This window comes from Benincasa hispida, chromosome 6 (genome assembly GCF_009727055.1).
Source record: "Benincasa hispida cultivar B227 chromosome 6, ASM972705v1, whole genome shotgun sequence".
NCBI lineage: Eukaryota > Viridiplantae > Streptophyta > Magnoliopsida > Cucurbitales > Cucurbitaceae > Benincasa > Benincasa hispida.
Genome location: NC_052354.1, coordinates 13,684,847 through 13,697,733, shown reverse-complemented (window position 1 = coordinate 13,697,733; position 12,887 = coordinate 13,684,847).

Sequence of the window (12,887 nt, the reverse complement as noted above, 5' to 3'; positions counted from 1 at the left end):
CATGTCTTAAGCTATGCGTTGATTCTCATGCGTCGGTGGTCATGTGTTGGAATGAAAATATGCGTTACTCTTATATGCGATGACCATGCATTCCTGTCACAAGTTTTTTTGCGTTCTCGCCAAGTATAACGAGAACGCAAGTTTCTCGGGTGATCCGAGGTCGAACTCAGAGACTTGTAACTAAATGTTATGCGGTGATGTGTTTGCGGCGGATGAATAAAGAATGATGGGGGTTGTAATCTAATAACTACTCCTACTCCTAACTATCAGACAAAGCGATGGGAATATGAATGAGAGGTAGAGACACGACAACTGTTGACGCATAGTAAATGCATGGAAAAATAGATAAAATGGTGAAGATGTCTTCATTGCATCCCTTAAGATTGACCGCAAGGGCAACCCCAAACAACACAAGCTATGTGATCATGCTACACACACTTTTGCCTAATTCTAGGATGCATGCAATGTATATGCGAGTGTCGAGAGGCCTTATTTCTAAGTCTCTATTCCTGCTCATGTGTTCCCATACATAAACAAGATGACCACATACCACTGTATCATACTTCTTGGACGCATGCAATGTCCTCTCCATAGGGTGCATATGCTGTGTAATAGCAAACAGAGCATTTCTCTAAGTCCCCATCTCTTGCTTATGCATATCTAATCTTGCTCTCTCGAGTCTAGATTCTAACCTAGCTCTCTCAAGTCTTAAGTTCTTTCTTTAGACTATCTCTCGAGTAGCTCTAAAGGGTGTTGGGCGCAACATAAGATAAGATGATCGCATAAACTTGGTTGACGTAAGATTATTCCTATCTCTAGTGAACAATTGCTTACATTGCTTAATGCGACCAACCACTTATCCTTCCGGGCAGTTGGTTGTTGCTGACTTTACTCATAGACAAGCATTGTGTCCACTTATAGACAAGCATTCCTACAGTTTCACACTAAAAAAAATAAGGTTTACTCACAACACTCACGCAACGCACACCTCCCGGTGGTTTTTACATGCTTCATATTCCTATGCCGCATGATTAAGTATACGATACTCTAATAGTCTCATTAACTGATGCAATGAAAGTTAAATATGCTAAGTAAATGAAGATGGAGATGGATTCGAAGGAAAATGGAGAAATTCATTGATCATAAAATGTATTAATTTCTTAAGCCAAAATGTAATACAATACAAGAAAAGAAAAGAAGAGAAATGGAAAGGCGAGCTGGAAACAATGTCTTGCTTCCAACAGATATATGTCAAGGCTACTCGTGGTACCATGGAAAGGCAGTGGAGCAGACTCTCTCGAGCTTTGACTCCGGTGAAGGCTCCGGTCGTCACTCGGAATGGATGAAGGGGATGAAGAACTCTCAAGCTTTCTATTACGCTTTCGTCTTGATCACAAGGATCTGCCCTAAGGCGAGCCTCAGGGGAAAAACTTTGGATAAATTGAAATTCTGCTCATCGACTTTTATTTATAGAGCTTGATTGCCAATAGCATTAATGGACTTGCTCTGATTCTGACATTCGCGGTGCGATGATCCTTTTCTGAATCTCTTTTACTCGTAGCGTGGTAGGTGAAATGTCAACAACATCTTTTGATTCTCCCGAGGTATGCGTTCATGTTGCATTCCACCAACCTTGCGTTCATCCCTCTATTATGGTTATCATCATGTAGCCGCAATCTTACGATGACCGCATTCGCTCGATGATCGCAACCTCTATGTGATAGCCGTATTCGCTTGACAACCCAACTTCTATGCGATGGATGCATGCGGTTGATGGCCGCACATCCATGCATCGAATGTATGCGTTCGCCTTTGCGATGGAGAAATTCTCCGCATGCGGTGGTCTTTGCGATAGCTCGGCTTCCGCGTATGCGTCCACTTCCTGCGTTAGCTACAAAGTTAGACATATGAACGCATAATAATGCATAATAGTGGGTTAGCTGAGATTCTTAATGCCGAACGATGCAAACTCATTTTCTCATGAATTCCTAACATATTCGCCACATATTTCACTTAAAAATCCTCATAATTCTAAATAAAAGGCCTAAGATGACGTGCAGATCACTAAAATAATTATGCATAATTTCAATCCAAGAAATAACCAAATAAGTTTTCACAATCCATAAAACTAAATCAACACCCTAGAAACACAAATTAGTCACTCATGCTTACAACACAAACATAGACCATTCATGAGGTTTCCAAACATAAAGGATAGAAATTAAAAGAAGGAAGAAATTGAAAGTCGTGTTCTTGACTCTCGTCCTCGAATCCGAAATCGCAACCAAACAATCTCTTCAAATCTTCAATCCTTTGAAGCTCCAAGCAGCGTTGCAACACTACCCTGTTTCCATGAGCTCTCTGCTTTTAGCGTCACGGGGCAGTGTTGCAACGTTTGTTCAACACCGCCCTGCCTCCGAATTCCGCATTTTCTTTCCTTTATCTCCTTTGATCATAACCCTAGGTCAAAACTTTGACCTTCTTGGGGGTATTTTGGTCATTAATCTTTCAAAATTGCTTGTTCTCATCCAATTGCTCAACTACAATCAAACAATAAAAACATTAAAGATCTTAAATAAAGCATAAAACTAACTAAATTCTAAACCTAGAAAACACACTTTTTGGATGCATTCCAATGCCCTAAATCTTGTGGGTCCTGTAGTTTGTAATAGTAATGTACAAGTATTTTATTTATTTAATAAATAATGAGTTATTTATTTGACATTTAGTAGCATTAACCCACAAATCAATAAACTAACATCCAAGGTTATCTTCTGTAGCTTAAATATGTATGTAGAGACATATAGGTGGATCATGTTTAAGTGATAACTTAAATGGTCTGTAGTATATGGATAAGCCTAAGTACCTTATTCTGGTGACATTACGAATATGGCCCGCTTTGTAGTTGTTACAATTGTTGTAAAGTGCTACAAATTATCTGATCCTGATCATTCATGTAAAGACATTTGAGCGGGGGTATTCTATACAAAAGCGTTTGTACAAGATCGGACCACGAAATGACTAATCTCATTATATAACACCGTTAATAAAGAGACTAACATTTCACCAGAATGACCATAGGTGACATGACCTGAATCCTGAGTGAGTTATAAACTCCTGCATATAAAGTGGTCCTTTGATTTTTATGGGTAAGAGTGACCAGATTGCCGACTCAATTAGTTTACCATTTTAGGGATTCTTCTAATTGGGGAGCTGGAAACACAACTACACAGGATGAAGTTTAATCCTTCCCCAATATCGAGGTAAGTTGAGAAACTGCTCCCTTAAGGGTTGATTCTGGGGCTTGAATAATGTGGCGCCACACCCTCTCTTGGCTTGAGAGAGGGTTTGGTCATAGTGGGACTATGACTTATTGTTCATTTGAGGAATCAGTGTTACTTACGAGAAATTTATGAAGGGTCATCGCACTATTGACTGGTTATATCCAATTGACACAAAATATATTTATAGTGCGAAGAATGCAACTTTTTTGTCTTAATGGAATATACAAGCATACAACGACAACAATCAGAATCAATAAGCACTCTAATTATACTTAATTTGAGTTTCAAAAGCATGTTAAAACAGATGATCAGAGAAGAGGGTTTCAAGTATTGGGTTTGATGCCTTAAATCTCGTAGGGTCCTATAGTTTGTAAATGTTATGTACAAACTCATTGTTTATTTAATAAAATATATGATATTTTATTTCAATTTCTTGTTGCATTAATCACAAACCAATAAACTAAGTTCCATAATTATCTCGTTACTTAAACATGTATGTAGAGACATACAGATGGATAATGTTTTAAGTGATAACCTAAATGGTCTGTCGTAGATGAATAAGGCTGAATACCTTATCCTGGTGACACTACGAGTATGACTCGCTTTGTAGATATTACAATTGTTGTAAAGTGCTACAAGTGATCTGATCCTGATCATTCACGTGGAGACATGTGATCGAGGATATTCTATACAAAGGAGTTTATATAAGACTAGACCAAGAAATGAGTAGTCTCATTATATAACACCGTTCTTCATAGAGACTTCTACTTCATTAGATCACCATAGGTAACACGACCTAAATCCTAAGTGAGTTGTGAACTCCTGCCTATGAAGGTGGTCCTTTGATTTGTATGGGTGAGAGTAGTCAGATCGTCGATTCAACATACTTACCATTTCTGGGATTCGTCTGATTGGGGAGCTGGGAACACAGTTACACAAGAAAAAATTCAGTCCTTCCCCAATGTTGGGGAAAGTAGATAAATTACTCCCTTAAGGGCTGATTCCGGGGCTTGAACATTGTGCGCCATACCCTCTCCTAGCCCGAGAGGGGTTAGTCATAGTGGGACTATGATTTATTGTTCATTAGAGAAATCAGTGGTACTTAAGGAGTTAGATGAAACCATAGGGGTAAAATGCTAATTTGATCCAGCTATACTTATGAGCAATTTGTGAAGGGTCGTCATACCGTGGATTAGTTATATCCAATGGACACAAAAATATATCTGTAGTGCGAAGAGTGCAACTATCGGTCTTTAATAGAGTGTCCGACCATTAACAGATGGTGAATAATTTAATTAAAGAGTTTAATTAATTATTCACAAACCGTTAGAGCTTCAAGCTACAGGTCCATGAGGTCCCCTCGGTAGCTCATCGAATTTTATGAGAATCAAGTTTTGGATTGATTTGAATTGTCCAAATTAATTGAGAGAATTAATTATATATGATATAATTACTATAATGTATTTGGTACATTATAATATAAAAAAATTAGGAGAGGAATTAAATATTTGAATATGATTCAAATGTTAATTATATGAATTAGATTAATTTTAGTATAAATATGATTTATATTAAATTTCATAAGAGAGAGAAAAGGAACTATATGTTATATATTGTATATGATACAATTTTAAACTATATGTTATATGTTATATATGATATAACATATGATTGTATAATATATAATAAGTTGGTTTATATATATTTGTTATAATTTTAATTGTGAATTAAACTTATTTATTAATTATTTTATTATTAAGTAATTTGTTAATTATTTAATTTTAAGTAATTAGAGGGAGAGGGGAGTTACAACTCCCTCCCCATCTTTTTCTCTCCACCACTCATGTAAGAAGTGGTTGAGGTCTCTCTTTCATATACTTGCAAAAGGAAAAAGAACGATACAGAAACAAGGTAGCTCTCTGTAAAGTTTTTTTTGGCTTCCCAAGGTTTTTCTCTCAAAATTCTTCCTTCTCCCTCAATCCCAAAACACTCTACACTGCACACCTCCTAGATTCTCACTAAAGAATAATGAGAGCTCCTTTGTGGTAGTATTCGAGGGATTTGATTGAAGAACGTCTTCAAGGGTAAGGTTTCCTAAATCTTTTTGGTTTAAATTTTTTTTGGGGCATGTTGTATAATTTATTTTTTCCCTAATGCATGTGTTGTAAATTTTTCTAAAAAAAATAATCAAGAATTGAGATGATTCACTTCCGATGTGGTCCCCTTCACAGGGGTTCCTTCATCAAAAACTTATACCTTGGAAGAAATCCACCAAATCCAAGCTAGTCTCCACGGATTTGACTTCCAAATCAATAGTAGACCACCAAGAGTGTCTTCTTTACTTGTCTCCAACTTGGATTTGAGTGGTGGAACTCTAGATTGAGCTTAATTAGGAGGAAGAAGAGATGGTTTGAAAGAGTGTGAGAATTTCTGTAGCAAATATAAAATCCAGCGGCCTACTCCTCTCAATCTCGGAAATTAGGAGCTTTTTATGTATCATATGCATGCAAACACGTAAGGAGGCAACCTTTTGATAGAGGCAGCCTTTTGACACTTCAATTGCCATTCTTATAATGGGATAAGTGTTGAATTTAGGATTAATCCACCAAGCAACTCAATTTGTGGATTTTTCCACTAACTAAAATATTAATTTTCAATTTCTTTTGATTTAATTCAAAAATTAAAAAATTAATTTGATTTTAATTAATTAAATAATAATTTAATATCAAATATTTAATTAATTAAACATCCATATCATACATGAATCCTATTCATGTAATTAATATTTAAATCAATATTTAAATGTTTTAAGCTCTCCAATTACGTTTAATTTCAACAAAATTAAACTTTAATTATATCGAATATAATCATCCAAACCCTAATTTGAATTTGAACATTTCAAATTCAAACCCAAACTGCAATTCGAACATTTCAAATTGAAACCCTAATTTCGATTTTGAACATTTCAAAACCGCTTAGTTCATTAATCCAAGGAGTTAATGTTTTACGAGCTAGTAGAAGGACCTTATGGACCTACAGATCATGAGCTCTAACGATTTGAGATTAATTGGTTAAAATCTTTAGACCGAGTTAATCAATATTCGTTAACTACCGAAACACACCACTATAGCTCGATAGTTACACTCTTCTCATTGTGGATATATTTTTGTCCCCTTGATTTAACCATAATCAGTAAGTTGACCTTTCATAGGTTGTTTTAATAACGACGGGGTCAAATGTTGTTTTAACCCCGAAATTACATCTTGCTCCTTAAGTTCCACAGATCCTCTAATGTGAAGGAAATCAGTCATAAAGATTTCCCTAAGCAGTGGAAGGATCGTTCCAAATTTCAATCGTATTTGAATAACAACAATTACAATACAAGAAACGGAAACTACAGACTATGCATACAACGAAATTACAACATGCTTTACTATACGATCAAAGGAAAAAATTAACATACCTTTGAGGACTCATTTTCAATCTCCCTTGATCACGAACACTCATTCACAGCAAGAAAACAATCACGAGCGCTCGAACACTTCGACCCCTACACTTCACAATCATAGCGACCAAGAACTCAGCAATCTCCAAAATCACGAACACAGTGAACTCCAAGACCACGAACACAGCGAACGACCTCCAATAAACCTCGACAATGTCGAGTTGAGTACGACACCACCATAATGGCTACCTTGGTATTCTCGGTATGAGAATCCAGAAGTGTGGGCTCTATGTGGACTTGGTTAGAGGAAGAGACTAGAGGAACAACAATCGTGTAAACGATTGAGTAAGTGGGAGATGACAAGTCTATCGTATAGACGATGCCCATCATTTAACAAATGTTAAGTGATCGTTTAGCAAAAGTTGCATGGTCGTTTAGCTAATTGGCCAGCTGAGTGACTATCATATAGAAATACTCCACTATCGTCTAGTCTCTCTTCAGCCGTCGTTTAGTGAATCTCATTCACTCGACAGCATCTGCATGAGAACTTTCCGAGAATAGAAACTCTCAAAATCAACTTCTAAATTTAGGAAAACATTTTTCATTTTATCTCACGGTTATCATGAAACCACCAATAACCTCACACTCAATTAGTTAATAAATAAAAAGAGATAGTTATCCAATAATTAATATTATTATAAATATAAATGATAACCAACTTACCATAGTATATTTATAACCTATAGTTTTCATATTTCATCTCATTGAACATATAAACCATAGCTCTTTTTCTATTTCATGACACTTAATGTAAATCTCATTTCATTAATCCTCCACTTGATATATCTCATACATCATATCTATCATATCATATATAATCGAATTATCTCTATTCAATTTGAACACTTCAAATCAACAATAAAAACTGATTCTCAACTTGAATCCATTGAGCTACGTGGGGAACTTATGGACCTGTAGCTCGAAGCTCCAATGGTACGTGAATAACTAACTAAACTCTTTAGTCACGGGATCCACCATCCGTTAACTGCCAGACAGTCCACTAAAGATCGACATCTAAACTCTCCTTACTACAGATATATTATGTGTCCATTTCAACCAATCAACAGTGAGATAACCCTTCACAGATCGCTCGTAAATACAACTGGACTAATAACCATTATGCCCCTATAGTTACATCTAACTCCTTAAGTATCATTGATCTCTCTAATGAACATAAGTCATAGTCCTACTATGACCGAGTACTGATCTCTTCCAAAGAGAAGTTGTGGCCACTATGTTCAAACCCTAGAATCAACCCTTAAGGGAGCAAGCTATCTACTTACCCTTGCTTCGGGGAAAGAGTGACTTTCATCTTGTGTAACTGAGTTCCCAGCTCCTAAATTAGACAAGTCCCCAAAAAGGTAGGCATGTTGAGTTGGCAATCTAGCCATCTCACCCATACTAATCAAAGGACCGCCCTCAAAGGCAGGAGTTCCCAAAACACTCAGGATTGAGACAAGTCCCCAAAAAGGTAGGCATGTTTCCAGTATCAACGACGTTATATACAGAGACGAATCATCTCGTGGTCTGGTCTTATACAAACTCTTTGTATAGGACACCCCTGCTCGCATATCTCCACATGAATGGTCAGGATCTACCATATGTAGAAGTTCATAACACTTGAAAACCTCTACAAAATGGGTCGTATCTGTAGTGTCACCAGGATCAGGTATCCCACCTTAATTCTTATACTACAGACCTATTTAGGTTATCACTTAAGGCATGATCCACTTGTATATCTCATATACATGCTTAAGTTTACATACAATAATCATGGAGTTTTGTTTATTGGATATGAGTAAATGTCAGATAAAATAACTTTTATTTTATTCATAACAATGTGTATAAATTACAAATTATGAGACTCCAAGAGAATTAGGACACCAATCCCAACATAATGAACAATTGGTTTTTGATCCAATCACTAAATCGAGTCTCTCTCAGGCCAATGAGAGGGTGAGACCCTTTGTTTCATACCTGGATTCAGTACTTAGAGAACAACTTTTCTACTATCCCTAAATCGGGTAGGTGTAAATTCCGTTTTGCACTCTATGTCCCCAACTATCTACCCAATTTTATTCTTGAAATGGGATGCTTATTGAGCCGGTGCTATTGAGCCAACCTTCACCTATTCAAATCTAAGGATAATTCCAAATAAATAGGAGTTCATAGTTAGCTCAAGATTAAGGTAGAGTTACCTAGTTCATCGATTTGAAACAGTAAGTCTTAAACAGTAAATAGCGTTATAAAGTAAGAGTGACTTATTTCTCAGTCCGATCTTATGCAAACTCATTGCATAGGACGCCCCCGCTTCTTATGTCACTACATGAACGAATCAGGTGAAGGAAATTTTTCGAAAAAGATCCTTTGAGCGGAAGCAAAGATCGACCCAAATTTCATTTTTCATTGAATATAAGTTTTAGAGTAAAACAAGAACAAGATATGTATTTACATGATTATAGCATGCTTTAAACAAAAGAATACTTAGGGTTTCAGAAACCCTTACCTTTGAAGAACCCTTTCTTCAATAACTCCCTCGTACAAGCCACGAATGGAACTTCTTATCCACGCGGGTCTTTTTTTTTAAGAACGAACACCATCCCTTGAGAACCCTCTGTATTCTCTTGGGATAAAGGATTCAAGCAAGAGTTGTGGACTTTGCTTGAATCCTTGGAAGAGGGAAGGAGATGGAGAGGAGAAGAAGGAAAAGAAGAACTTTTCTTCTTTGTGGGTTTTTCCATAGAGAGAACATTTCCCTCAAAGATAATTAAGGAAGAAGATAGATAACCAACTTCTTGAATCCCATGTAAAAACCATTGATAGAATAAAGGGAGGGAGTTATAACTCCTTTCCTTTAATTAATTTCAATTAAATTAATATATATATATATATATATATATATAATAACTAGTTATTATATATATATACTATATGTTATATCAAATATAACATATAGCCTATAGTTTATATTGCATCAAATACAACATAAACTATAGATTTTATTTTCTCTCAACAATACATGACATTTAATATAAATCACATTTATATTAAATTCACTTATAGAAATTTCATCCATATAATTGATATCTGGATTCATATCCAAATATTTAATTCATCTCAATATAAATCATATTTATATTTAATTACATGAATCTCATTAATATAATTGGTATTCGAATCATATTCAAATTCCTCTCATATTACCTTAAATTATAATGTATCAAATACATAATATTAATTATATCACATATATAATCAATTTAATTAATTATATCATATATAATTAATTCCCTCAATTAATTTGAACACTTTAAATTAATCCAAAATTAATTATCAATTAAATCTCTGTTGAGCTACAGAGGGGACCTTATGAACCTGTAGATTAAAGCTCCAACGGTACTTAGATAATTAATTAAACCCTTTAATTAAATTACCCAATATTCATTAACTGTCGGTCACTCCACTAAAGACCGACAGCTGCACTCTTCGCAATATAGATAAATTTCTGTATTCATTGGATATAACCAATCAACAGTGCGATGACTCTTCACAAATTGCTCGTAAGTACAACTAGGCCAAAATACCGTTTTGCCCCTGTAGTTACATATAACTTCTTAAGTACCAATGATTCCTCTAATGAACAATAAATCATAGTTCAAGTATAACTAAGTCCCTCTCGAGCCAGGAGAGGGTGTGGCCACTATGTTCATGATCCGAAATCAGCCCTTAAGGGAGCAATTTATCTACTTACCCTTGCATCAGGGAAGGAGTGAATTCCGTCTTGTATAACTGTGTTCCCAATTCCCCAGCTAGATGAATCCCCAAAATGGTAGGCTTGTTGAGGTGACAATCTGGCCACTCTCACCCATATAAATCAAAGGATCGCCTTCATGAGCAAGAGTTCACAACTCACTCAAGATTCAGGTCATGTCACCTATGGTCATCCTAATGAAATGTAAGTCTCTATTATTAACGGCGTTATAAAAAGAAACTAATCATTTCGTGGTCTGGTCTTATACAAGCTCTTTGTATACGGTACTCCCGCTCACATGTCTCCACATGAATGATCAAGATCAGATAATTTGTAGCACTTTACAACACATGTAACACCTACAAAGCGAGCCGTATTCATAGTGTCACTAGGATAAGAATAAGGTACCTAGTCTTATCCATGTACTATAGACCATTTATGTTATTATTTAAACAAGACTACTTGTATGTCTCTACATACTAGGGTTGGCAAAAAAATCCGCGGAGACCCGCCCCGTTTGGGTAGGGGATTCCCCGGTTTGACTGGGAATGGGGTCAAACCGGGAAATTTTTTCAAGGCCCCGTCCGGGGACGGGGACGGGGACATTGAATCGTGATTGTTCGTGATTATTTTGACTAGGCAGGAGGCTTTCATGAAAACTATTCTTGAAGGATAAGTCACGGTTCTAATCCTTCTCTCTTTCTTTTCTATGCATGCTGTAAATTAATTTTTGTTGTGATGCATAATTTTGGTTCTGTAAAATTTGCTATTCTATGAAAATATTTGTGGGACCAATCCCCACTTTCGCAGTGGACCAAAGGTTCCTTCAGTTTGAAGATACTGTTCGAATGTTGTTGGAGATGATGTTGAGAGTTCTTTCTTCTATGTATTTGTCAAGACATTTCTTTTGTAGACCATTTTGTCAATTTTTCTCTTGTGTAATAAAGAATACTATGGACTTCGTTTGTTTGTTTGTTCGTTATGTGAATAGTTTTTATTTGCTTAATAATGTTATACATTTTAGGTTATTTAGATCAAATTAAAAAAATTAAAAATTAAAATAAAAAGACCATCTACCGATGAAAAACGTTGGGAGTTCTCCTATCTTCCAATGGTTGATAAGTTGTCGAGAGTTCAAATTCAAAAATTTAAATTCTGAATTTGAAGCCGTCAGGAGATATAAGAACTCCCGAAGTCGTAGAACAAGCATCAGGAGCTTATACAAACTCTCGACAGTGTATGTTGCCGCGTCGAGAGATGTTCTTCCAACAGATATCTTCCGACCAAACAAGTCGTCGAGTGTGGATCTTCCAACGCGTTTTTTTACCATTTCTTGGCGATTTTAAGTGTCAGGAAAGGAGTATTTTATGTAGTGATAAATATATATTAATAAAATATGAGTTTATATGTAATTATGTACTAGTAGTAAGTGTATATATAAAGGTATATATTGATGACAAGTGTATATAAATACGAAGGTATAGCGACAATAGTATATAAGGTAATATATACACAGTATATATTAATAATCATTTACAGTGTGATTAAAAAAAAAAATTGCATGACTTTTATTTTGAAAGATTGGATAATGAAATTACAGTGTGATTAAAACCAAAAAAAAATTGCATTACTTTTATTTGGAAAGATTGAATAACAAAATTAATAAAAATTTGGGCAAATACCAATTTATATCCCTAACTTTAGGTGTTGTATCAATTTAAACTCTAAATAAATAATTGTATCAATTTAAATCATAAATTTGAGGTTGATCAATTTAAACCCCAAATTAATAATTGTATTAATATAAACTCTGAATTATTATAAGTGTATAATTTAAATTCTGAACTTTCATAATTGTATCAATTTAAACTCTCTATTATATTTTATTTGGATACATTTATAAATATTCAGGGTTTAAATTGATATATTTATGAAAGTTCAGGGTTTAAATTAACACATTTATGAAAATTCAGGATTTAAATTAATATAATTATTAGTTTAAAGTTTAAATTGATACGAATCCTAAAATTTAGAGTTTAAATTGATACAATTTCCAAAATTTAAGGTTTAAATCGATACAATTTTTAGTTTAGGGTTTAAATTGATACAATCCAAAAATTTAGAGGTATAAATTGATATTTATCCTAAAAATTTGATATAAAAGTTCACTAAAATAATTAAATAAAAAAAGCAAAAACGGATGAAGAAGAAAAACATATTTCGTAATAATACAATCGTGTGAAAATAAATCTAATTTAAAATTTTGGGAATTCTAATAAACAAAAGACTATAATTATGTAATATAATTTTCTTACAAAAAAAAATTGAGTAAATATACTTTATTGAT